At 48.9% G+C, this 26,140-nt stretch overlaps 1 protein-coding gene across 1 annotated transcript in view; it reads left to right on the forward strand.

The window, feature by feature from the left end:
- Positions 1-26,140, forward strand: part of SRPRA (SRP receptor subunit alpha) — a 644,254-nt gene that overhangs the window by 293,585 nt on the left and 324,529 nt on the right. The gene's annotated exons all lie outside the window — the stretch shown is intronic.

The raw sequence follows: 26,140 nt of genomic DNA on the forward strand, positions 1-26,140 counted from the left end.
AGCTCAAACTGAACAGTTTGGGGGACTCGGAGATTCTACTGTTACTGTCAGAACACATTTAAGACTAAAATAAATACCTACTGGAGTGTCAATACAAGCATGCATTGTTCTCCCACTCAGACAAGCATTGCGGAAGACACTGTTGCAATTTTACGCAACAAATACTCGATCGGACAAACTGACAGTTTCCCAAGCTTACCACAGATTGTTATGGCGTAGAATACACATACTGCAGGTACGGAGGGGGACTTCATTTAAATAAAGTGACCTCCGCAAAGCTTTCATATGGGGGTTGAAGAACACCTACACATCCAGACTGTAATGGATTACTAAATGTCATGTGACTGAGATATAACCCCAGGCCAGGCCCTTTGCCTACCACAGTACCTTGGGCGCAAGGCTCAGTCGCGGGCCAGCCAGCTCGCACAGTCCAGGTGCAACCTGTAGCATTAAGCACCACCAAACGGGGAAGAGAGCTGAGCTTTTAGAAGGCAGCCAGCTCGGTCGATGACGAGCCTTGGGAGCGCTGTCCGGAGGAGAACAGAAAACCCAGGGTGATCTATTGTGGAGACCCCCTGCTAGAAGAGTGCTGCAGCTAGTCCACGGAGGAGGAGTGGTATTACCCAAATGACAAACAATCGTATGGTAAATCTGGCCAGTACCATTTGATCATTTGTAAACGGTCAGTTTGGGTATTCACTACCAAACATGAGGAGTGGGGGTGTCCCCCACTCCCCATGCTTAATAGTGATGGCTTCAGGGGTTGAGAGGGGGGCAGGGGGGTGTCCCCGGCTTCCGAAGGTTTGGAGGCAGAGAATGGGAAAAAGAAGAAAAAAAAGAAAAGCGGACTCTGCAGCGTCTGATCCGACCTGCGTAGGAGGGATGGATCAGACGCCACAGGGTCAGAAACAAAGCAGATGCCAAAAAGGTAAGTAGGTGGGGGGAGTGTTTTGGGGACAGTGGGGGGTTTAAATTTGGCCCGATTTGGCTGTGGCAAAATTGTCTTTGCGGCCAAATTGACCAGAGTTAATTCGGCCGCAAACAATTGTGCCACGGCGAAATCGTATACATCCAGGGGGAGATAATGGTGCATGATAAAGAGGAAGAAGCATAGCATATAGAGGATGGAGGCATTGGGTTGGAGGAAGAGCTTAAAAGGAGGGCTGAAGGAGGGAGGTCTTGCCTTGTTGGGGAGATAGAGGAATTGCTTGCGAGCGGAGATGGAAGGGTATTACCCTGAAGAGGAAAGTGAGAAGTGCGGAAAGGGAAGACATTTCTTTGCAACTATCCTTCCATTGAGTTCAGCTTTTTGACTGTCCTGAAACTATGGGTGACTTTTGAGGTAACCAAAGCCTTTACTACCTCTTACCTGCTGTTAGGCAGAAACCTGTGCCGTTCCCTTTGGGAACACTGCAAAAGATTTAGGACTACAGGTATTGGCAGTAAACCCACTTGATAGCAGTCTGCACCACACAGATTCACTGGCACTATGTAAAGTATACACAATAGGCACTCGGATACAATAGCACAAGCAAACACGGACAAGAGCTTTGGTATCAAAAGGTATATAATTATTTATTTAAAAAGACACAATTATAGACACACTCCAGCACTAATTAATGTAAACCACTTCAAAAACACTGTTACTATTACTATGTACTCCACAAATTCCCTATCAGACAAGTCTTAGTTAACACCACTCATTTCCAGACAGAGGTGAGCGCGTAACTAAAGATGGCACTCTGATAAGTTAACAAATTGGGAGGGAAAAGGCAGAGATTTTGGAAAGCACACAACACACAGACTTTAGAACGTATTAGCAAGGTAAGAAAAGTCAGAGTCTATCGGTGGGCCAAAGTCCATAGGCCGGGCCTGCTCTTAGAGAGAGTTGGCACAAATGTGTTCAGGACCACACGGTTTAGACAGAGTCAAAAAGTCTTGCAAATAGTGTTCAAATGAAAGAAGTGAACTTTAGAAAGGATTAGTTAGGGTGTCCCAGGTTAACCAGGATCGAAAGCCGAGGACTAAAACTACCTCGTACAATCGGTTGCAAGGGAAGCCGGGCGGAACACAGTACCTTAAGTGGAAAGGATCCTCCAGCGGGGGCAGATGTTCCTGGTAGTGGGTGCAAGTCGCAGCGTCGTCTCGAGGAAGAGGAGGTCTCGACGAAGAGGAGAGATGAAGGTCGTTGCACTGCCAGGGATGAGGCCAGCCGTGGAGTTACCCAGCCACAGGGTACACCCTTTGTTCGCGGTTGCGGTAAAACCGTGGTATTCCGGCTACTAAAGTGATTGGCACAGGTAGGGCGGCCACGAGAGGTTCCAGGAAGCGAAAAAGGAAGACAAACTGGTTATCCCCACCAGTCAAAGGAAGAAGACTCTCCGGATTGGAGATCTCCTCTGTCGTTGGGAGTGAAGAGTCAGTTCAGCAGGGCTCCACCGGTGGTGTCGTCATTGCAGGTCGGCTCAGCAGCTCCCTCGTCGGATTCTTAGGTCCTGTGGCGACTTCTGAAGAACCAGTCCCAAAGACCCTGCTTTTATGCAGCAAACCCCCATTCATTCAGCCTAGCTGTCACTCAAACATGCTAAGTGGTGAGCGGGGCGGCTCACGACTTGGGCCAATCACACCAGAGTGCAACATGAGTTGGCAAGGCAACTCAGTCCAGGGTGCCTAAACCCCCTCCCACACCCCCTGTGGTACCCAGACAGAATGGCACCACTTTGGAGGGCTTCTGTGTAGAAGCCCGCCAAAAGTGGAACAACGGGCTCAACTTTGGGTTAGTCACAGAAGCGAAAACATACGCCATTTTAGAACCGAGTTTCGGCAAAAACTACCAACCGGAGAATTATTAAATAAATAAACCGGCGGTATGTTCGAGGCTATGGAAAGGAGTATTAGCCTCGAACAATGGGAAAATCCCATAGAGAAATATTTGCGGTCGACTATAACAAGTAGTATCCACTGCCACCAGCCAAAACTCGATCAGGGGGGACGGACATGTGCCCCCTCGAACAACAGACCCCAGGGCAATCGAATTGCCCTGACCAGTACGTCCACAATAAGATGGTTTGTACTGGTTCTGTTCAGAATTTAAGACTAGTAAAGTCAATGGTGACTTTACATGCCCTGGGAGACAGTAGTCAGTCCCAGGGTATGGAGTCTATGTTTGGGGGCCACGATGACACCCCTGTGTTACGGCACTGAGGGTGCTGTGTAACACACATCACAAAAACACATGAAGCCCTATGGAGTAAAAGACCCCATAGCCCATTAAACACATCTAGAGTCAAAGAAACACACTCAAATCATGTCCAGGAGTGAGGGTAAAAGAGTCTCACTCTTAGCAGGAGAAAAAATAAAGCCAAGAAATCCAGCAAAGCTGCTGGGGGGACTCCCTAGGTTAGGAAATTCAGCCTAAACGGAGAATTCTCCCTAACACCTGCTTGATTCATTTATTTGGTGGCAATGCTGAGCCCCCAAGTCAAACCGTGCCAGGGGACTGTTTCTCCCTTTCATGTTTTCCAATGCTTTCATTTTGCAACTCATAACTTGGGATTTGTATACAGGTACTTCGTAGCCCTTTTTCCGTTTTGTCTAGCAACATTTTATATGCCTTTTGTGATGTGACTAGAACTGGCTTGTGATAGTGAGCACCGTTTTACTTCTTTTTCCAATGCATTGCCATATACCAGCCCTTTCTTTTTAACTGTATTATGCCGATTTGAGTACTATATTCTCAAAATGACTGCTCCATGTGGTTGAGTCCTGTCATTTGGCTATCTAGCCTTTTGGTAACCATCCAGGAACACTCTTAAATTGGCCTGCACTTTAGAGCGGTCCAGCCTTTGGATAAGAGCAGGATCCCTGCAGCCTTTCTGCAGGTCGCCCACTGGAGCCAAGAATCCGAAGAAGAGTAGACTGTCCTAAAGACGTGGAGGACTCTTGCTATGCACAACCAGTGTTGTCCAAGCCACCAACCATTGAAGCCTTGCCTCTCTGTGGCCAGGAAAGACCATCAATGGTGTGTCCCCTCCGGAACTGGTGGGATCAACCAGTTCTGTGTCCTGTACCAGTATTCCGGTGTTGGATATGTCTCAAGATCATTCTGTGGACTGCCCATCCGCTGAACATTCCTCTCTGCTGCAAACATTCTCCACTGGAGCTTGGGGCTCTGCAGATCCTCGACCTATAGCCCAAGAACGCTTGCCTGCTGCTCTCATGCATGATGTGGACCCTGTTCTTTTCTACTGCTACAAACCGGGGATTTCTTCACTGCTGCACTTAGACTGCCATGTCCTGGGGTCCCTTCTCGGTATAGAGTTTGTTGAGGCTAATATCCTGTGGTGTCTGACCAGTCCTGCTGCAAGTCTGCTGTTAAAGTCCTGTAACCAGGCAGAGATCTGAACAGCTGCCTAGACGGACACCGTCCTGACACCTTTTGCCAGTGCATCCTCAATCCCTGAACCTCCACTGATTGGGCCAATAACAGAAGTAAGTGCTTTCAATGACCCAAGGGTGGGTTACTTGGAAAATTAAAGTAAGGAGTGTGAGTGCACTTACCACATTTTGAGCTCTCCTATCCTAAAGGGATTGCATGAGCGCAAAGTCCACTCCCTAGCACTACCCTTATATGGCTTTGATTAGTGGAGTTCTAGTCCACAATTCCTCCCTGGGCAACCTATTATGGTGGATTTGGGCGTGTCTCCCTAATTTTGTTCCTTCACCTTTTTCTACAAAGTGTGTACCTGTTAGCAGTTTCCATAACTTGTGCAGGGAAACTTTTGAGACTTCATACCTGCCCATTCCTTTGGAACACTTGCTTGATGGGTAAGGTTTGCTTTGATCCAGTACATGTCTTATAATTGTAAGGCCGGTTGTATGATGTTTTGAATTGCTTCTGTAGTGTACAGTATTTTTGTGTTGCACTTGCTTGGAATGTTTGAGGCCTAATACATAGTATATTTGTATACTTCTGTGTGGAACTCGATTACTTGATTGTCTCTACGTTTTTTTTTAACTGTCCTTAAACACCAGCTCCTGATCTCTGAAGTCTGCCTTGCTGCTCAGCTTAGACTACTTTGTCAGGGTTTGATTTCACTATGTGAAAAGCCTTTGCTTATTAACTAGGTGTGCCTCTCAGAATCCTCTCTCCGGGCTAGTTAGTAAAATATCTCCTGTCAAGTACTATCTAGAACGAGGAGAGTAGGAATATTGTGCAGGGGCGAACTTATTTGGAAGGCATTTGGTGGAGGATGTTGGTATTTTTGGAGGCCAAATTGAAGATGGGTCTTGGGGAGCAGGAAGAGGGCCAAAGGCTAGTAGGAGAGACGTGGTGCGAGAACTGAAACCCACTTGGAGACCAGGGAAGATTACTGTGAGAAGTACCAGCAGAGGAGGGAGCAAGATTTCTCCAAGTAAGTAAAAGGGATACCATCAGGATATGGACTGAACGACTAGTGAGGGTGATGGAGCTGGACCATTTTAGGCAGGGTAAGAACGAGAAACTAGCCAGCAAGGATAGGGAGACTCCGCAGGACCTTGGTGCAGTGTAAGAGAGGAGTGGAGGAATAAGACTGTATGAGTATGCCAGGGGGCAAGTACAGCACAACAGAAAATAATGCCACGAAGAAGAAAAGGAGTTGAATCAGAGGGTGAAAAGTTGAGACATGGTCAGTGATTTGGTGACAAAACCCCCACCAGGGCACACCAGACCTACCCAGACTCTCCAACATTGAGCCCAGCCTGGCAGGAAGTTTTTCCTGGCCCACCAGGAGAGTACTTCAAAGAACAACCCCTAGGAGGAGGTCCTCCAAGACGTTTGCTGTCTGAGAGCTGTGGATCTGTAGCTGGGAAAGTCTACTGCCCAAGCTAAGGGTATGAGGGCCAGACGATCAGAATTGGCGCTACATTGGGAGGAACAAGTGATTCCCCCTCCATTCCCTCTGCCCCTTTGAGAAGAAACAATTTGATTTGCACCTTTGTTTTGTGGATTTGGACAAACCTTTGGAACGCCTTTCCTGGCTTGCATTGTTTTGGTGTGATTTCTTGAACTTGGCAAGACTGAACATATAACTGACGGAACCCCCTTGAAGGAAAAGGGGAATCACTCAGTTGTGTTGACTCGCTTTTGAGAGCAACTGGCCCTTTACCTCAATTTGCACCATCACCCTGGCACTTTATTTAGTTTGTACAAAAATGTTCATAAAATACTTAAAACATACTTGGTGTCTGGGCCTCAGTTATGGGAACACAATGATGGAATGTCATTCTACCATTCTGTCACACATCCCGACTCTTTTTCAGGTGGATTATTCTGGGTAAAGCTTTTATGCCATAATCCTAGGCTCTGCAAATCCGGACAAAGATGGCATTTAAGATGAGGCATTAAATAATGGACATACTCTTACGTCCCGTCCCCTTTCCTCCATACTGTATGGGTGTCCCTTGCGAGGGACGGGAAAAATCATAAAAATCTTCTTCCTCTTTAAATGCAGAGGGGCGCGGCCCTGGAAGCATGTGCTCGCCTGACTCCGCCCACTGGTGCCACTCATCAGCCCCCCTCTTCCCCGTCGACGGGAACGGGCCGAATTAACCAGCGCTCCTGGGTTTGGCTTCGGCCATACCACAGGCTCTTCCCCGGATATTCTTCTATCTTTCTTTTTTTTCTCAATTAGGTACTTTGTCCTCGGACACGCTCCTCGCCGGCGTATGTCGACTTCAGCGGGCTTCAGCAGGTGTCCAGCCTACGAGGGGCTCTTCCCTACATCCGACCACCATTTCCTTTGCCTCCGCTCCCTTTGCCCAAACCACGTCTGGGAAGGTTGTTCCACGATCGATGCACTGACTCCACGGGCACTGAAGAACAGGCTAGCTAGGTGGAGGGAGCTCTTCCAGAAGTCACCTCCGTAGGACCTAAAGGACTTCAAGTATCGTTCGAGGCCGAAGGAAAGGCCTCTATTCACCATTGCACCCTGTAAGGGTGACCTTCCCAAGGAAGCGCTCGACCGGGAGGGGCCCTTTGGGTTCTACAACAGCACACGTACCAAGGGTACTCCAGCTACTGGCCTCATTGCTGAGGGATCTCCGGATCCTTCTGGGCTCAGTGCGGAGGTACCGCAAGGTTCTTTTACCAGGGTTACCCCCGAGGGGCAACGCCCTAGTATCGGCATCATGTCCGAGGGGTCGTCTTCAAGCCGCACTACCGGCAGCTCTGGCGAGGGCAATACACCTTCCAGGTCACGGCCTGTGGTGCGGGATAGGCCTTTTGTTCCAACACCAAGCGTCTTGGACGGGGCTGGTTCCAGCGAGCCAGGCACCACGACTTCAGCACATGGCATAACAAAATGTCCGCCGCACCAGTCCAGATGGCCGCTCATCCAATACCCCCTCTTGCTGAGCGGGTGAAGGAAAGAGTCACAAGGTGGGACTGGTGTCAACCAGGTGTGTGGCCTACAGTTTATCCATCAGCAGCGCAGGGCAGGTTTCCCCTGCACCACAGGCAGAGTGTGCCCCGGCCTCAGTTGCCTGTAGCCACTCCGTCGATATCACCTGCCACCTCCAAAGGCGGGTTCTTAGAAAGGTTCCTAGGGCTGATGCAAGCTCTCCAGATGGGGCCATCCTGCGGGATGCCATCAGGGACATGCTCCCCCAGGTCACCCCACCGGCACCCATAGTCATTCCTCCTATGGCTCCGGTGCCACAGGCCCCAGCGCAGCCATCACTGCCCCAGCCGGCACCTCTGATTCAGTCCTCCCTGCCTTCCCCATCAGGCGGCTCCACAACAGCCTCCTCAGCGGCCACCGGTTCCGGCAGCCCACATCACCCAGCAACCCTCCACCAGTTTTGGACCCTCTGAGCACTCTGTTGGACGCTGACGAGCAGGAGGACCCAGACACGCCATCTTCAGCCAGGGCCTTCCACGAACGCCTTGCAGGTTTGCCAGAATATTTGGGCCTTCCTCAGCCCAAGGTAGAGCAGCCCGAGGAGGGGGTCTTGGCAGATGTCGTCCTCACCCTAGAACCCCCTACCAGAACGGGGATCCTGATGCAGAAAGATGTAGTTGCCCTGGCCAAAAAGGGGTGGTTCATGCCGCACTGGGCCCAACTTGTCAATCCTTGCCTCGACGTGAAGTATAGGCACCTCGTTCTCAACGCTGCTAGGCAAGGAGAAGATCTTGGAGGCGTACGGGGTAAAAGCTGTATTCCAACGCCTCCCTGCACCTGTGTCAAGCCAACACGGATGACATGCTGGCAGCCGTTAACCAAAGGCTCTGGCGGGAAATTGCAGACTTCCTCCCAGAACTTCCGGCGCAGAGCCAAGCGCGCTTCGAGGCGGGCCTAGGAGAAGCCAGGCTGTTGGCAAAGGACATCATGAAGTCCACTGTGTCCCACACCGATACCTCTGGCCGGGCCATCTGCATCGCCACAGACATGAGGACTGCCTGGCTATGGGCTATGTTTAACCCAGACGTCCAGGAATGCATATTGGACCTTCCATTCGAGGGTAGTGACCTCTTTCACTCTACCACGGATGAAGAATTAGATGAAAAAAATAACGCCTCCCAAACGGCAGTCTTTATCTATTCATACGAAGCCCACTCCCAAGGCCTACGCCCAGTCACAGCAACCCTCCGACAAGCGGCAGGCCTTTGGCGGGTTCCGGGGCTTTCACGAACGAAGGTCCAGGCAACCTGACAGTTTGCCGAGTCAGCACTGGAGGAAACCACAAAAAGGGGAGGGCTTTTTCCCGTCCCCCTCCTCCGCAACACGTGGGGGGCAGACTTGCCTTTCACGTGCAATTTTTGCGCCAGTATTTTTCGGACCTCTGGATCCTTTCCGTAGTCTCCACGGGTTACCGCCTACTGGTACCTTCCTCTCCCACAGATTGGGACAGCAACTCTGTTGGCGGATATATGGTCGCTCGTCGAGAGCCTGGCTGTGGAAGAAGTCCCAACCTCCCTGTGAGGCTTGGACTTTTATTCCAGGATTTTTGCCATACAGAAGAACCACCAGGCTGGCCTGAGAGTTGTGTTGGACCTTTCCACCCTCAACCTCTGCCTTCCTCTGCAAAAATTCAAGATGGTTACGCTAGCACTTATTGCGGAAAAACTGGATGGGGGAGACTAGATGTGCTCCCTGGATCTGAAGGACGCGTACCTACATCGTTCCTTACTGCGGTTCAGGATCATGGGCTGCCTTTTCAAATACAGGGTTCTATCCTTTGGCCTCAACTCGCCCCCTAGGGTTTTGACCAGGTTGATGAATGCAGTAGCAGCACTCCTCGGGGCCCTGGGCCACCATGTCTACCCATACGTGGACGATTGGCTCATCCGGGCTACATCATACCGGTTCACCATACCCCCTATGCACTAATGAATATACTCCACGACCTGGTGTTCACTATCAATCTCAAGAAGTCTCAGCTGTAGCCCACGCAGACTCTGACCTTCCTGGGCCTCATCTGGGCCACGCTGTAACGCTCACCTGGCTCCCACGGAGGCGCTGGTCTGGTCTGGGTTGCTGTGGCCTCTTCAAGCGTGATGCGTGGAATTCAGACCACCGATTGAACAGGACCCCCAAATCTTGCTTGTCTGGCCCGTAGGAATATCCTTCTGCAGATGAGAAAGGGGATTAACTGTCTGCTGAATAATGTGCTTGCTCCCCCCTTTCCCCCTTCGTTCTCCGCTGACTTCCTCCAAAACCCCCGGTTTAAGCTCACCTTATGGTTTGGAAGGATGAACTCTCCATCCTGCTTCTGATGCAGGGGCACGCGTTCGTCCAGTTACTTCACTGGTTTTCAGAATGGCGCTGGCAAATCCACTTGACTTTACTGAGCGATACGCCGTAAGCATGAAGATGCAAAAGTTCAAGTGTGAGCCTCCTTTTATGTTGTCTTTTTCTGTCCTTTATTTCAGGTGCAGAACAAAGGCGATGCGTTGAGGGGTTAAATTGCCGGGGTAAAATCAGGTGAGTCAGTGATGAGGGCGACCCCTCTAAATGTCTTTATAATTCCCCAGTAATGTCTTTTGTCCTTTCCCCATAGGGGCCGGGGTGCGGTACCTGCCAGAGATGTGGCGCCGACCCGAGATGTGGAATGGCTCACCAAGAATAGCCGGTAAGTAATATGGCTGAAAATCCGGCTTTCCTCCTGTGTTCCCTGGCTCACCTTTTGTCTCTTCTTCTCTCCCTTAGGTGCGGTGCAGAGATGTGGCGACCGGCACTGAGAGCCGCGATGGAGCCGGGCGGCGTCTCGGGAACAGGTGAGTGAAGCGTGGCGCTGCAGCGAGCAACGCAGTGCTTTTAAATGGAAGTCTTCCTTCAGGAATGCTGGCGTGAAGATTCCGGATGCAGGTAAGAAGGTTGAAATAGTTCTTGGTTTTCATCTTTCTCTTCTCTTATTCCCTTAAAGGTGTTCCAGGTTCGAGGCGGGCGTGGCTGGAGTCCAGGTGCAGGAGCAGACACGGTGAGCGTTCAGCTGCTGGGATGCAGAACAACGCGAAGCACGTGTGGCTGTCCGGGTGTGGCTTAAATAGCCTTGGAAGAAGTTCCAGGTGAGTATTCTTTCACAGCCCCACCCAAGTAACAAAATAGTTCCTTCAGAAAAATAGTCTCTCCTAAGCCTCATTTGGCTTGGTTCTTCATGCAGCATGGTCTGCATCAGGTGAGTGTGCAGCATGGTCTGCTTCAGGTAAGTGCACCAAACACTTCCCTTTATGAGCCTGGCGCCTATGGCGCCAGGACTGATGTCCAACATGAGCCTGGCTCCAACGGCGCCAGGACAGAGTCCAAAGAGCCCCCATAAAGGGCCGCTGGGCTTTTACCCGGGGGCGTGATGCCTGCTCCCGGGGGTGCTGGGCCTGGCCTGGTGCTCCGGGGGTAGGCATCATGACACACGCTCTGAGAGTCTTTTCCCCTCGGAAGACAAGATAGTGGCCATCAAGAAAACCACCTCTCACTTCCTCTTCAGGGCATTGACCTCGTCCTGGTGGTACCAGCATCTGTTGGGGAAATGGCAGCGGTCCTGTTGGCCGTCCCCCACACAAGGCTCAAGATGAGATTACAGCTGCACTTCGCAGCCTCATGGAATTCAGTAGAAGGGCTCCCATGTGGAGCCAATTGACATTCCTCCCTTTCTCCACCCGGACCTCAGGTGGTGGTCCACAGACTTCAACCTCCGACAGGGCGAGCCCTTTCGGAAGCCGGCTCCTCAAGTCACCATTACCGCAGACTCCTCCCTAGAGGGTTGGTGAGCCACGCTGGACAGCCACGGCGACCATGGTGTCTGCACTCAACAGGAGCAGGAGTCTCACATCAATTGGCTAGAATTGAAGGCCATATGGCTGGCTCTGAAGGTCTTTCTCCCTCTCATCGAGGGCAAAACAGTTCTTAGCCAGACGGACAACTCCACCAGCATGTACTATGTCAACAAGCAGGGGGGCACCAGATCCCCTCCATTGTGCAATCTAGATGTCAGCATGTGGGAGTGGGCACTGGAGAACATCTACCTGACCTCAGTCCACCTCCAGGGGGAGTCCAACATGGAGGCGGACAGGCTCAGCAGACTGGGGGCAGACAATTAAGAGTGGTAATTGAACGACCAGGTACTGAAGGAGATATTCCTCAGGTGGGGGCATCCCCAAGTGGATCTGTTTGCCTCCCGGGACAACATGAAATGCCAGCAGTACAAATTCCAGTTACGGTGGAACGACATGACGGCATGCGCCTTCCCGCCCACATCCCTGGTCCACAGGGTACTCTGCAAGATGAAAGAATCTAGTCACCTCAGCATCATTTTGATAGCTCCATGGTGGCCTGCGAGACCGTGGTTCTCAGAGCTCTTCAGTTTATCGGGCAGGCCACCCATTCATATCCCGCTTGGCCCAGCTCCTCTCCTGGCCCAGCAAGAGGGCTGGGTACTCCACCCCGCTCCTCACAAACTAGCCCTTGCAGCGTGGTTCCTGAGCCGGTCACATTGAAACACTTGAACCTCTCGCAAGCTAACTTAGACATCATCCAGGGCGCTAGAAGCAAGGCTGCTAGGAGCCATATATCGGAGTAAATGTTCTAGTTTCTGTCATAGGGCTGGCTCGAAGCAGATCAACCCTCTTAGGTACACCTTGGACGACGTGCTCTCCTTCTCATCACACCTCGCCCACTCCGGCGTACAGGTGGACACATGCCGCACCTATCTGACAGGCATAGGGGCTTACAGGAATTCGGAGGAGGGCCTCTTCTCCTCTTCCAACCCGGTGGTCAGTGACATCTGGCGGGCCTCCCCAGACTTTACCCGCCTATAAAGATACCACACCCTGCGGCGTGGGACCTCAATGTTGTGTTGGGGGCCTTGGCACACAAACATTTCGAGCCAATGGCGCCCGCGGACATCTGACTGGTCACCATAAAGACAGCTCTACCCATGGGCATCACCTCCACTCGCAGAGTCAGCGAGATTCAGGCTCTGGTGGCATCACTTTTCACAAGAAAGTCTTGCAAACGCACCTTGCGTTCCTTCCCAAGGTGACCTCCTCCTTCCATCTCAACAAGGAGATAGTCTTAGCCATGTTCTTCGCCGACCCCAAGGATGAGCCTCAGAGGATCTTGCACTGTCTGGACGCCAGACGCGCTCTGAAATACTACCTGGACAGGACCAAGGACTTCCCCAAGGCGGACGCCCTGTTTGTCACCTTTGGTGGATCAAAACCCAGTTATCAGTCTACTAAGGCCTCCATAGCAAGGTGGATGGTCGCAGCCATCAATCAAGGAGGCTTATGAGGGGCAGCACAAGCCGGTGCCAGCTAACTTGCATGCCCATGCAGTCAGAGCCAAGGCCAAGGCCATCAAATTACAAAGCCATGTGCCGTGGCAGGTCATCAGCAGGGCGGCTACCTGGGCCACCCCTTCGGCTTTCTGTAACCACTACTGTTTGGCCGCTGCCTCTAGGTCAGACGCGGCTTTCGGGCAGGCGGTTCTAAGAAACAGGTTTTCTTAAGGAGGGTCTCCTCTACACCCTGTGGCTACATTCAGTTGTAATCGCCCATACGGTATGGAGGCAAGGGGACGGAACGTAAGAAGAGTACTCTTAGTCCATAGTCCCCTTTCATCCGCCCCCCCCCCCCCCAGATACTGGTGTCATTAGGCAATTTTGAATATTGTAGACTCATCAGTGAGGACTGAGGAGTGGCGCCGGTGGGCGGAGTCAGGCGAGCGCATGCTCCCAGGGCTGCGCCCCCGCTCGCTTCTAAATTTAATGGGGAAGAAGATTTTTCTGGTGAAAAAGGTTCTGATACAGTATGGAGGAAAGGGGACTATGGACTAAGAGTATGTTAGTCACTACAGTGAGTAAGTATTAATTTCTGTGTTCTCATAAAGTTGTGCCCCCCCCCTCCAATGTCTCTCTGGCTCTACATGCACAAATGCAGAGCACTGGTTGGGCCGAAAAAGCTCCAGCCTCTAAGAAGTGAATACATTAAAAAAACTACTGTACCAATCCACATGTTTATCTTAGATGGGCAGATGTGCCTGTTCTTAGCCTTTTCACATAATATTGATGAACTAGAAAGAGTTATCAACTATATTAGTAAAACTGTACCTCAGGTTATTATTTAATAGATGTCAGTTATTACATATGTTAAGTTAATGTTAAAGGATATTCATACCACACACTATCACCAACAGAATGATCTCCTGGTGGATCTGAAAGGAAAGAGGGTAGTATGGGTTAGTAAGGCTGCGCAGGAAAAGAGCAACAGAGCTGTGATGTGCTGTTGGCAGCCTCAGTTTGGTTAACACTGTTCGATGAGCGGTCATGTGCTGCTTTGCAGGGATGTGTGTGGATTTGTTTTTGCGATGTAGTGAAGTGCATGCGGTTTGTTGTGCTTTAGAGGTTTGGATGCGTTTAAAGTTTGAGAGGGGGTGAGATTTTTTTAGTAGGTTTGGTTAGTGGCAGCACCCTAAAACAAGCTAATCTTTACAATATTTTCCAGAAGCACTTAAAGAAAAGTCTTGATTCTACTAAAGACACAGAGGCGAGCATTATGCTTCTCCTTTCTTTTAAAAAAAAATCTTTTTATTAGATTTTTTATTTTTAACAAACATGAACAACTCCAACATTTCGCAAACAAATCCCCCCACACCCCCCAGATGCCACTCCCTGATATTTCTCGTTCAGATTTGGTTCATTCTGTCCCCAAGAAATCATTGTAGGTCCAATAGCCTGAGGCGTTGCGGGCGCCACCCGATCCTGTAATCATCCCTAAGCAAGGTCAACATTCCCCCCCCCCACTCACTTGCAAAGGTCTGCAGTGCATTGTTCATGGCGTATGTCGCCCATTCCATTACCACTATTTCCCATATTTTGCGCAACCATCCTGGAACGTCAGAATAGTCAAGCTTTTCCACTTCTGGGCAATCATTGTCATTCCTGCTATTGTGAGCATCACATGTGCTCTTTTTCTAGCTCTTGGTTCCCTTGCCGTTTTGTTGCGCCTAAGGCCCAGTAGAGTCCATTCCGGGGGTCTACTTTCCCCTGTTCCAAATGCCTGCTCCTGTGCTTGTCGAATTTCCTCCCAAAAAGGTTCTATTTTTGGGCATCTCCACCATATATGTTCTGCCGTGTCCTCCTCCCTGCACCCTCTCCAGCAATCTCCCGATGTCACTGGGTATATTCTATGTAGTCGGGCTGGGGTGTAGTGCCACCCGTAGATTATTTTATACCATGCTTCTTGAGTTTGAGAGGCTCTCGCTAGTTTGGGGATTTTCCTCCATAATTTCTCCCATTCCCTCTTCTCTATGTCCGTTCCCATTTTCCCATGTAGGCCCAAATTTGCCTAGTAGTGGCCTTGTCTAATATCTTATATAACTGTGAAATCAACTCTCTGGAGCCATCATTGGACATTAGGAATTTTTCAAACGTGGTTGGTCCTCTGGTGGTCGCATCTTTGTTCACTGGATGTAAGAGCTAGTGGCGCAGTTGGGAATACCGCAGTCTCTCCCCTCCCCCAGTGCAAAATCCCTTTTACAGTCTGTGCAGGCGCTAATGTCTTTCCCGATAAACAGATCTCGCATCCTCCTGCAACCCCCGTCCTGCCAATTCTTGAAAGCTCCCCTCCCAATCTTGGTGTGAAGTCCCCGTTGTTGAATATTGGTGTGAAGGGGGGGTGGGAATGTGGTGATTTCTCTTAGCTTTACCAGCCTGTCCCAATTATCCGCCATCCGCTTGGTAATGGAGCTCTCGTACATGTGTTTCAGTCAGTGTTGTTTTGGGAGCCATAAGACCTCTCCTAGGTTCTGCTTTGTTACTGCCCTGTCCATTTTGACCCAGTGTTTCTCTTCCCCTTTGTGGAGCCACTCTCTAATTACTCTGTTGGGATGCCTCATAGTATTATCGGAAGTTAGTTGTTGCCTATTCACCCTCGCTCTTTTTCCCTCCCATATGAATTCATTTGTTATGGCTCGAAGTTCCCTAAAGAAACTCTCCGGGACTGTCTGGAGGCCAGCTTGGAACAGTTAAAACAGCCGTGGCAGTATAACCATTTTTATAGCCGCCAATCTCCCGAACCAGGAGATACGAAGATTCCGCCATCTATGGAGGTCGTTCTTAATATTCCTCACAAGAGAAGGGTAGTTTGCCGCGTACCACCCTGTGAGTGCTGGTGTTATAGTCACTCCCAAGTATGTGATCCCCCGATCGCCAGACGAATGGCGTTGTCCTTTTTAGCTCTTCCTTCTCCTCTTCCCCAGCGTTGGGCCCAATAGCTCAGATTTGCCCATATTAATGCATAACCCTGATGCCTCCCCAAATTCCTAAGCAGTATTCTGCTAGCTCTGCTTGATTCAGAGGGGTTGGTGAGGGTGAGCAGCATGTCATTGGCGAAGACGCCACCTTGTGCTGCTTCCACCCAAATGGGATTCCCTGAATTCCATCTGCCTCTCGGATAGCTTGGAGTAGCGGTTCTAAGTACATTGCGTATAGTAATGGCGACGGGGGGCATCCCTGTTTTGTACCCCTTTATAATTGGAACAGTCGAGATGACACTCGTTTACCACCACCCTTGCCTGTGAGCCCTCATAGTTAGCCTTAACCATTTGCAGATAGGCGCCTCCGAGCCTCATCCTTTCCATGACCCTAAAGAGAAACGACCACTCCACCCAGTCGAACGCTTTTTCAGCATCTAATGAAAGTACAGGCACGGGAGTATCCGTTTTCTGCACTTTTTCCAGCAGGTGCGCTACCCTCCTTAAGTTATCTGCCGTTTGCTTGCCTTTGATAAATACTGCCTGGTCCTGATGTATCAGATCCGGAAGGAGCCCCTCTAATCTATAAGCTAAAAATGTTGTGTAGATTCTAGCGTCCACATTAATGAGCGCTATTGGTCTATAGGACGATCTTTCCAGGGGGTCTTTACCTGGTTTCAGAATCGGGGATATTTTGGCTTCTTTCATGGATGGAGCTATTTGGCCTCGATCTTTGAAGGTGTTATAGAGGTGGGTTAATTGTGGTACCAATTGCCCGGCAAAAGTTTTGTAAAATGCTGCTGAGTAACCATCGGGCCTGGGACTTTACCCGAAGGCATTTTTCCGATGACCCCTCTTTCCTCATCCTCTGTTATCTCTTGGTTTAAGTTATTCTGAGCTTCCCTACTTATTTCGGATAGCCTTATCTTTTCCAGGAACTCCTCCTGGACTCGGGCCTGGGGATTCTGTGACGTATACAATGATTCATAAATTTAGTCATGGTTTCTTGAATATCCTCTATTCAGGTGACCCTTTTGCCTGCCTCTGTTTTCAGGGCCGTGATTGTGTTCCTTGACTCTGCCCACCGAAGGAGACGCGCCAGTAGGGCATCAGCCTTGTTAGTTTTAGCGTAATATTTTTGTCTTACAAATAGTAAGGCCTCCTCTGCTTTTTTGGTCTGTAGTAACCCCAATTGTCCTACCGCCCTTCTATATTCCCTTTGATTGTTTCTGTTGGGCGCTTCTGTTACTGTCCCCTCTACCTCTGCCTCCAGCTGGGTCTCCAGGGCCAGCAACTGTGTGTCTTTGTGCTTTGGCTGCTATGATTTTCCCCCCTCATTGTGGCTTTGAATGTGTCCCATCTTGTGACTTCCTCCGTTTCCCCCCTTTTATTATTCTCAAAGAATTCTCTCATCTTTCCGGCCATCTCTTCCCTAATGATGGGGTCCCTCATCAAGTGATCCGGGTATTTCCAATCCCAAACCCCCCTCTTCTTTACCCAGTTCTAGTTGCATTGATATTATTTTGTGGTCTGCTATTCCCATAGGGCCTACCTCTATATCCTTTATCCTACCCACCAGGTTCGCTAAGACCCAAACGTAATCTATTCCTGACTGTGTCCCATGAACTTCTGAGAGGAAGGTATATCCCTCCTCACTCCCTTTTGTTTCCCTCCAAATGTCCCTTAGACCCATATCGGACATTCTTTCCCTCAGTTCTGTTGAGGCCACTGAAACCCCTCCCACCCCCGTGTTTTTGTTCCCTGTCTCTAGCCCTGTCCCAGGCAATGTTCAGGTCGCCCATTAAGATTATTTGACCCTTTTGAGTGCTTCTCTATTTTCCCCAGGATGTCCCGTAGGAAAGCTTCCTGCCCCGAGTTGGGTGCATAGATAACCACTATCGTATATGTTTCGTCTCCTATTTTGCCTCTCACTATTAATGCTTCTTTCTTTAATTTGAAATTAACCATAGAAGCTCAGGAGCAAGATTTTAGCACATGAAGTTTCATAATATAAACAACTTGTATAGGTGCTGAAATCCCAAGATCAAAAGTTCTGAAAATTGTCCAAATAACAGTGCAAAATATGTTAAAGCGCCATAGTAAAAACACTATTTCCCATAGGTCATTGAGACAGTGAACAAATAGCCACAGAACATTTGACCCCTAACAGCCAATGTAGTGCAAGTTAGCCCTTTCAAATGACAGCATTCCTTGAACCACTTCCTCTTTCGTCGCTTCAAACTATGATAACCGTATGTAACCAAACGCGTGTTGCAGGACTGCTTGGCAGCTGTCGCCACTGTTCTGGAGCTCCTCTCCCTTCAGGAAGGTTTGTCTGACGTTTCTGCTGGAAATAAGAAACATTAAAACATTAAAAGGTAACGTTGTGAAAACATAACCCGATATCAGATATGCCAGAGGGAAAGAAATTAGCAAAGGTAATCGATAACTTTACATTCTTTGCAAAGAAATGATGATAACCGTTATGGAATATTAGGTTAAATACCCATATACCCTCCCCTTTGTCCATGCCATTGACATTTTTTAGTCGGGTGAGATCATGCTCGCCTCCGTGTCTTTAATAGAATCAAGACTTTTCTTAAAGTTCTTCTGGAAAATCTTTATTCTGTTTCAAGACTGGCGGCTCCCATTAGGCTAGTTTAAAGCTTACTTACCACTACGGTAGCTGGATGCTCCACCAATATCAGGTAAAACTGCTTGAAACCCGACTCTCCTGCCCAGTCGGCCATTCTCATGATGTCCTCTAGCCTAACTCCTACCTGAAAGGCTTCGGACCCCATAGCGCCCTTGACTGAGTGGGCGCCAAATTGGGTGGTATCGGTCCCAGCCTGTGCGAGGGTCCAACGAGCTAGGGTAGGGGTGCAGACAGCTTTGTGTGGTTTGCGGAGTGCTATCAGTAGCTGACTGACCTCTGTTATTGTTACCTTCTCGTAAGCCTTTATGCATTTCACTACACATGGTTTCGGTTGCTCGCTAAAGGCCGGATATGAGATCACTCTTGAGTGGCATTCAGTCCTTCTGGACATGTGGAAAACTATTACATCTGGTGAGAAAGTCCTGCCCGCTTAGTCGAGAGCTCTGACGTCAAACTCTTCTGCAAGATGCTAGGCATAGCAGAGTAGTCAGCTTGCCTGAGAGCTGTGCAGGATAATTCCTCATTATGTGGCCAGGAAAGAAAAAGGTTTTTGTTCTGTATTTACCTCCCAAAGCTTGTTATAGCGGGTCGGTGGTGGTACAGTTAAACAGAACCATTTAAGCATCCTGCATACCAGATGATGCTCGCCAGCTGGGAAACACTCCACGAGGTCCTGCCCTGTCGAAATCGCTGAGCGGTAAGCGTTCACTGTTCTGTAAGCTCGACCGCACTCTACTATTCTGGCAAGAAAATTGTAAAACTCAGCTATAGGTGCTGAATCTGGATGGAGACCCCTCTCCAAGCACCAGCATGCCCATGCACCCCAAGAGTTTGCGTATCTCTTGAAGGTCGCGGGAGCCCAGCTCTCCTCAGTGAGGCTGAGAGCCTTCCGTGTAAAGGCCTGGGACCCACCATCTCACCCTGAAATCCTCCATGCTGTTAGGGTCCAGTATCCGCAAAGGAGAAGGGGATGGCGTTCCTCTCTCGGACCCGATAGCAGATCGTGAGATTGGGGTAGTAGGATTGGAAAATCAAAAGAAAGTTCCAGAAGGACTGGATACCAGGCTTGAGAAGTCCAAACTGGGGCAACAAGGACTAGCGCTGATTGCTCCTGACGGGCCTTCGTCAGGGTCCTTGCTATTATAGTGAAAGGGGGGGCGTAAGAGATCCCCCCCCACCGGTCCACTCCTGACGGAAGGCATCCGTCGCTGTGTGGCCGCTGAGTCTGCCTCCAGCTGAAGAATACTGGCAACCAAGCCTTGAGGCGAGTGCCGAAGAGGTCCATGGATAAAGGGCCCCATATTTGCTGTAAGCAGAGGAAGATCTCTCTGGCGAGTTTCCAGTCGCTGTAGTCTGACGAATGGCATGAATTAGTTTGTTGCTCAGCCCAGGTAGATATTCCGCTGTCACAGTAATCTGGTGCCTTAGACGGAAGTGCCAGAAGTCCTTGGCTAATTCTGCCAGAGGCTTCAATCTGGTGCCACCCAAATGATTGATGTATCTCACAGCAGAGATGTTGTCCTTCTTGAGTAATAGACAACTCACTTTGCCTCTCGCGAAAGAGCGTACTGCGAAGGAGGCCGTGAGAAGCTCCAGGAAATGTATGTGCATCTCCAGCTCCTGGGGGGACAACTCCCTCCCCACCCCCGGTGGCTACCGGACTGCACCTCGCTCCCCATCCTTTGCGTCTGATTCTATTACTATGTCGGGGGTTGATCCGAAGATTGCTCTGCCGTTCCAGGCCTCCTTATGCGTGAGCCACCAGTGGAGCTTTGTTCTTGCCTCTGGTGATCAGGCTAGACGCTTTGAGTAAGACGTTGCGTCGCAGATGCTGCCCTTCTAGCCTCTGCAACTCGCGGTAATGCAGTGGCCTGGGAAAGATGGCCTGAATGGATAACAGACAGGTCACTCTGGTGTCATTGTGGGAATGTTCTGTCCCAATACAGAAGCTGCCCTTGCGAGAGAAACTGATGGGAATATGGACGCAGGAGACACCTCGGCTGACTGCAAGCGATTAACTCCTCGACTGCAAGATGGACTAGAACTGGAATTCCTAATTCTTTACACCCAACCTGAAGATTTTGGGGACTCCTTTGAATCAACAGGATCTGACAATCCTCCAGCCAGAGCTGACCTTCCACAGGAACCCTCTGCCCTGGCGAAGTAACCGAAGAAGAGTATTAGAACAGATATGGGTGGCCAGGGAAAGAAGCAGTCAGGTGAATCAAACACAAGCCATTGCAAGACTCCAGACGTATCTGTTTTCCAGCAGTGGAGTGATACCAAGGACAGAGATGACCAAGAGAGTTCAGAGCCACCCCACTGGATGATGATTTCAGTTCTTAGAGTAGATTCTGACCAAACACCCAAGGCAGACCTGTTAAGGGCCCTGGTGAAAGGTCAACTGACTATTAGCCATCATCATCAAGAGACACAGCTTTACAGGGAGCTATCACTGAGGGAAGAGAACTGATCCTACCACGCACAATCCTACAAAGGTTGAGTAATTGTGAAGACTCAGCCACCTTCTTCATAAATTTTGAGAGTAGCTGAGATCACAGTGCCCAGTATATTGCCCCTATATTAACAGGCAAAGCGCAGCAATTTGTGAACACAGATGATGCTATCCTGTACAAGGATCTGGAGTGGAATATTCTGGAAATCCTTGGGCAGGATCAGGAGCATAATAGGATCAGACTACATCTAGGATTAGGACAATGGGAAACTCGCAGACAAATGTTGAGTGTAGGACCTCTTAAACAAATGGTAAACTAAAAAACATATGAGTGAGACAAAGAAATGGTGCTCTTTAAACAGTTTGTCGTTAACCTGCTTCTAGTAATTCAGAAGGCTAATGCACACCAAAGATCTATGTACTCTCGGGAGCCAGTTTTGCTGTGCAAAAAGTAGGCCTCAAAATTCAGACTAGCCACTGGCGAGTGATAATTGACGTGGTGTACTGTATGTATTTGGAAAACTGATGGGACGACTGACGTTTGTCTGATTATATGCTTGCAACTTTAACATTTTACCCTTACGGCTCTACTCACATTTCCATAGGACGGACATTGTAAAAGTGTGGCATTACTGTAAATAATCCGTTTTCTACCTACCGGGACACATTGTCCTGCCAGTTTAAATGAAGCCCTCTTCAATTATTTAAACTTTTTTTGTTTTTTGGCATTTTCACCTTATAACATACTGGTTTGCTCGGTATATTCGGTGCTTTCCGAAAGAAGAAAATTCTCTAGCCTCTTACAATCCTGGGCAGATCACTGGTACTATTATCACGTTTACTTGCATGTTATTTTGGCATGGCATCTGCAAGCAAATGTAAATTGCCCACCATTCCTCTGCTAGTTTTCCAAAATTGGATTCTATTTTCAGTTTTCAGTTGCTTTCTTGAGTCTGTCGCACCGCTTATTTTGTATGCTGAGCCATGTGATGAATCCGGTGGAGTCATTGTCATGATTCACTGTTTCCGCCCCTTTTGGACTTCAAGGTCCATCATGCATTGCAACGCCGGACCGGCTATCCTAGCAACATGGCCGACACCAGAGAAACGCTGCTGTCTATTGTTTACGCAAGACTTGTTGCTTCCTAGAAAACGGGCACGGCCCCGCGGCTCTGCGCTTCTCAACGCTAACCTTCCGAGTACCCGGCAAGTGCGTGCCTAACTTCCCTGCTACTCCTCTGATAGTTATCAGTCCCAAATTTCCTTCCTGGTGTGCTCGTCTTACTCCTTGCGCTCCCGCCTGAGGGTCCTCTCCCTCTCCGGGCCTTCGGTCCAGACCTTCCGTGCTCGCACACTGCCTGCTGCACTCTGCGAGCATCGCTACTCCTCCCTGGTTCCTAGATCCGTCCCGGGCATTGACCGTTACTCACCCTACCTACCTAGAATACTGAACGCTTACCTTCTCTCCGAGGCTGGTGTCCGGTCTACACACTGGAGGCAGAGGATACCCGACCATACCTGTATAAGTCCCGAACGTCCAGGAACAAAGACCTCCAAGAAAGATGACAACACAGGACAAATAGGTGAGACAAGGCGGAGTGTGACAGTCATCACTGTTCCCTGGGGGTAACCGCCTCCCATGTGGAAAGGGGACAGCAACCGCTACATGATCCCGACCCTGAGGACGGCTATATGAGAGTATCACATGGGAGGATACAGCCTACGGGAAGATGTCGTGGCTCCATCAGATGAAACGTAGTATCCCCCATTTGCCCTTGAAAATGACATCCCCATGTCTGAAACCTGTAAGGCCTATTGTCATGTATCCACTCCCTTTTCTATAAATAGCAGGGAAAACTCTTTTACCAAAACTACTGACCAACCTTCCAGCCTAGGTCTAATTTGCCAGTGTAATGAAGTTGCCTGTTTCAATCCCACCTGTCAAGCAGAACTGACTTCCATGAAAACCTTTTGAAAATGATTATCAGAATTCCGTAAGTCAATCATTCACAATGGACTTCTGTTCCCAGAATTCACAAAATACTGGGGCGGTGAAGAAGGATCGAGCAATGTGGAGCAAAAGAAACTGCAAACCTAACGAGTGCTCAAGCGTTTGCTGGCGCTCACCTATTCCCGGGAAATGTAAGCAGCCCAAACAGGAAATGGAAGGCAGCTGCTGTGACGACTGGCGAGAGACGGCTTCACCTCTGCGCAAGAAGCAGCGAGCCGAGAAGCCAGGAGTGGCGTGGTGGTGTCAGGCGGCTCTTCACCAGAGGAAGAAGGAACTGCTGAACCGAGGGACGCTTTGGGAATACCAGGAGCTGGAGAAAAACTCCTGGGTGTTCACAGATGCACAGGAACAGCATTTTGTTTATCGGCACAGAGAGCACTGCAGGCATGACGAGAGGAAGCCTTTGAGGACCGGCGAATGAGGAAAAAAGACAGCTAGAAGGAAGTGGACAAGATTCCTTGCTAAGTGTGAAGAATCTGAGGGTGTCACTTTTTTCACCAGTATATCCTCCTTCTAGGTGGCATGGCAAAGGCATCTCTTTTGGATCCTGACCCTGGGGGTGGATATATGAGTGAGGATCATCTGGGTGGAGGAGACCTGGGGGAGTGGAGATGAGGCACCCTTGGGTGAGACATGGTATCCCCCCTTTTACAATAAACCTAATATCCCCCAGACCTTTGTAGCTTACTATCAGTCCCTTCAATATCTTTCCCATACTTCATTTCCCAGTAGACCTCAATCAGGTACTGGGACGAGGAAGAGACACAACAGAGCCATACATCCTCCCTATAATGACTCACACAGGGGCATGACTTTGATACTGAGACAAGGAAGATGCATCAAACACGGAAGAAAGACTGTTGGTTTGACACTTGGTGGTCTAATCTTTCTGACATCGTAAAGGATGCCGGGAACTTTAAAACGAGGACACAATTTCAAGTTTGAGACTTGCGTTTTTCTTTGGGAACACAGCGGGATTCGAGCTCGCGAGGACAGTGCTTATCGGTGCTCCAGGGAAGGCAGCAGGGTGAAGCGAGTTCCTTTGAGGAGGTGCCTGAGGCCGTGGAAAGGTGGCGCAAGACGCAGAGAGCCAAAGGAGGATTGCCAGTGCCATACAGAAGCTGATCGACATGCGACTGGAAATCGGTGTGTCTGCCCAGAAGGCATGCCGAATAAACAGCCAAAACGGGGAAAGTGCATAACAAATAAAGGTCCGAAGCCAGAGGACAAGGAACTGTTGGAGGCAAAAAGATATTGCTAATAGTGAAGTGGGCATTCTTGAAAGCCAGGTTATCAGTGAATGGAATGAATGATTGTAATGAAAATTTTCAAGGGGTAAAGGGGCATTGCCAATAATCAAGTGAACATCTTTTCAAAGACGCAAGTTAATATTGAAAGGAAGAAATTAATGTTGGTAATGAACATTGTCAAGAGACAAACTGGCATTGCCAAGAGTCAAGAAACAGTGGATACGTTTCCTAGCGGGAGAGTGTACTGGGAAGCTTATACTGGTCTTTGTATGCAAGAGCTACAAGGGAATGGTGATAAAGCAAGATATAATAAAGTATCAAGGATATGTGAATGAAAATTAAGTGAAGCCTCATTGAAAAGCTGAAACTGTGGCATAATGCATATAAGATGTATTGGTTGCGTGACATGTAATGGGTGGACCGTGTGCTCCGACAATTGCGCCTATACCAAGTGCATCCACATAAGGAAAAGCCACTTTTGTGATTGATCCAAAGAAGATATGTGTACTGAATTCTATAATTTTGTAAAAGGTGACTAAAGCAGAAGAGCTGGGGAGTGTCCCAGGAATTGGTGTTATTTGATACATTGAGAGATCTGGAAGATTATTTTATTTGAGAACCTTGAGACTCTTTAAAGCATGGGGAAGGAACCTCTATCTGATAACGTGAACTATTTGAACCTTGGGGAAGGGAGCCCTTTTTCCATCCAAGATCTGGAAGAAGTTCTGAACTTTTATTTGAACACTTCTCATTTGATGCGGACATCCCTACACATTATATACAGTTAGATGTGAGGGCAAGTTTAGGTTTGTGAAACAGACAGACATTTACTTTGGTCCTCCTGACACAGACTATCATTAGTTTCATTTAGGTAGGGAAATCCCACCTTAGCATAGGGCAAGTTAGGCCTTTTTCCAACCCCACATTTTGGTTAATAAAAGTTTGTGTCCCAAAACTCTACTCAGTTGTCTGTGTCTACTTCATGATGCCTTCACACAGGCCGACCGCGAGAGACAAAATCAACGCCTACAGAAACCAGTGAGTCCTCCGAAAGGCGCAAACAATTGAAAGTTACTTAAAGGACAAAGAGATGGACATATTAAAAGAAAGGAATTTGAGTCACAAAGTAACTCCTTTCTGATGTGTAAATGTACACAGTGTCAATACGAAGAAAATAGGAGGATAATATATCGAGAGGATACGTTATTGAATACTGTATACCAAGAACTATGGGAATGGGTGAGAAACCCAAATGAACAGAAGTGTGGCAGGAGAGTACACAAGCAGTCGCATGTGTGTGGAGTGAATCCAAAGTCCTGGTGGCAGAGTACACCCGGCAATTTCAAGTGTGTACAACAGGCAGGGGGGTATACAAGGCAATTGAATAGGATTGTTAAATAAGTTTTATGTACAAGTGTTGTACTTGGCCAAGAGAGGCCCGAAGAACTATGGTGTATGAAAGTCTGAAGGAGTAAAGAAGACGACGGGAAGGGAGCTACCCTCTGGAACCAAGAAAGTTCTCCTTGGGGAAACTTTTGTTTGAATCCTTTATACTTCCTTTATGAACACTTTTTTTTCAAACCACTCCAGGTTAAATACACTTCAGAGTGAAGTTTCTTTAGTGTGAGGGTCAGAATAGAACATCGGACTTGGGAACATTTTGTTTTTGACATCCTGACAACAGACACCTTAGTTTTTGTTTAGGTAAGGAAATTCTTCTAGAGCAGGGTCAGAGAGGCCTTTTCCCCCATCCCTTTTATTTTCATTTAGTCCTTAACCAAAAACATGGGGAAACGTGTGTCCGACTCCTCGCAGCCACCAAAGAAATTAAAATTGGGGAGAAGCACTTGGATAGCTTTTGTCCTAATTGATAATTGGACCACCCACGCTGTCTCTGTACCAACCATAATGATAGCCCAGGATGGGGGGTTATAAAGTTTGGCACTCTTGCCGATTTGTGGTCAGATGAGATTACTAATCTTGATAAAGACATTCTTGGTGTAATTCGCTCTCTTGCTCATGCCAAGAGTCCATTTA

The sequence above is a fragment of the Ambystoma mexicanum genome, chromosome 9, assembly GCF_040938575.1.
Source record: "Ambystoma mexicanum isolate Mex_15411 chromosome 9, UKY_AmexF1_1, whole genome shotgun sequence".
In the NCBI taxonomy this organism is placed as follows: Eukaryota; Metazoa; Chordata; class Amphibia; order Caudata; family Ambystomatidae; genus Ambystoma; species Ambystoma mexicanum.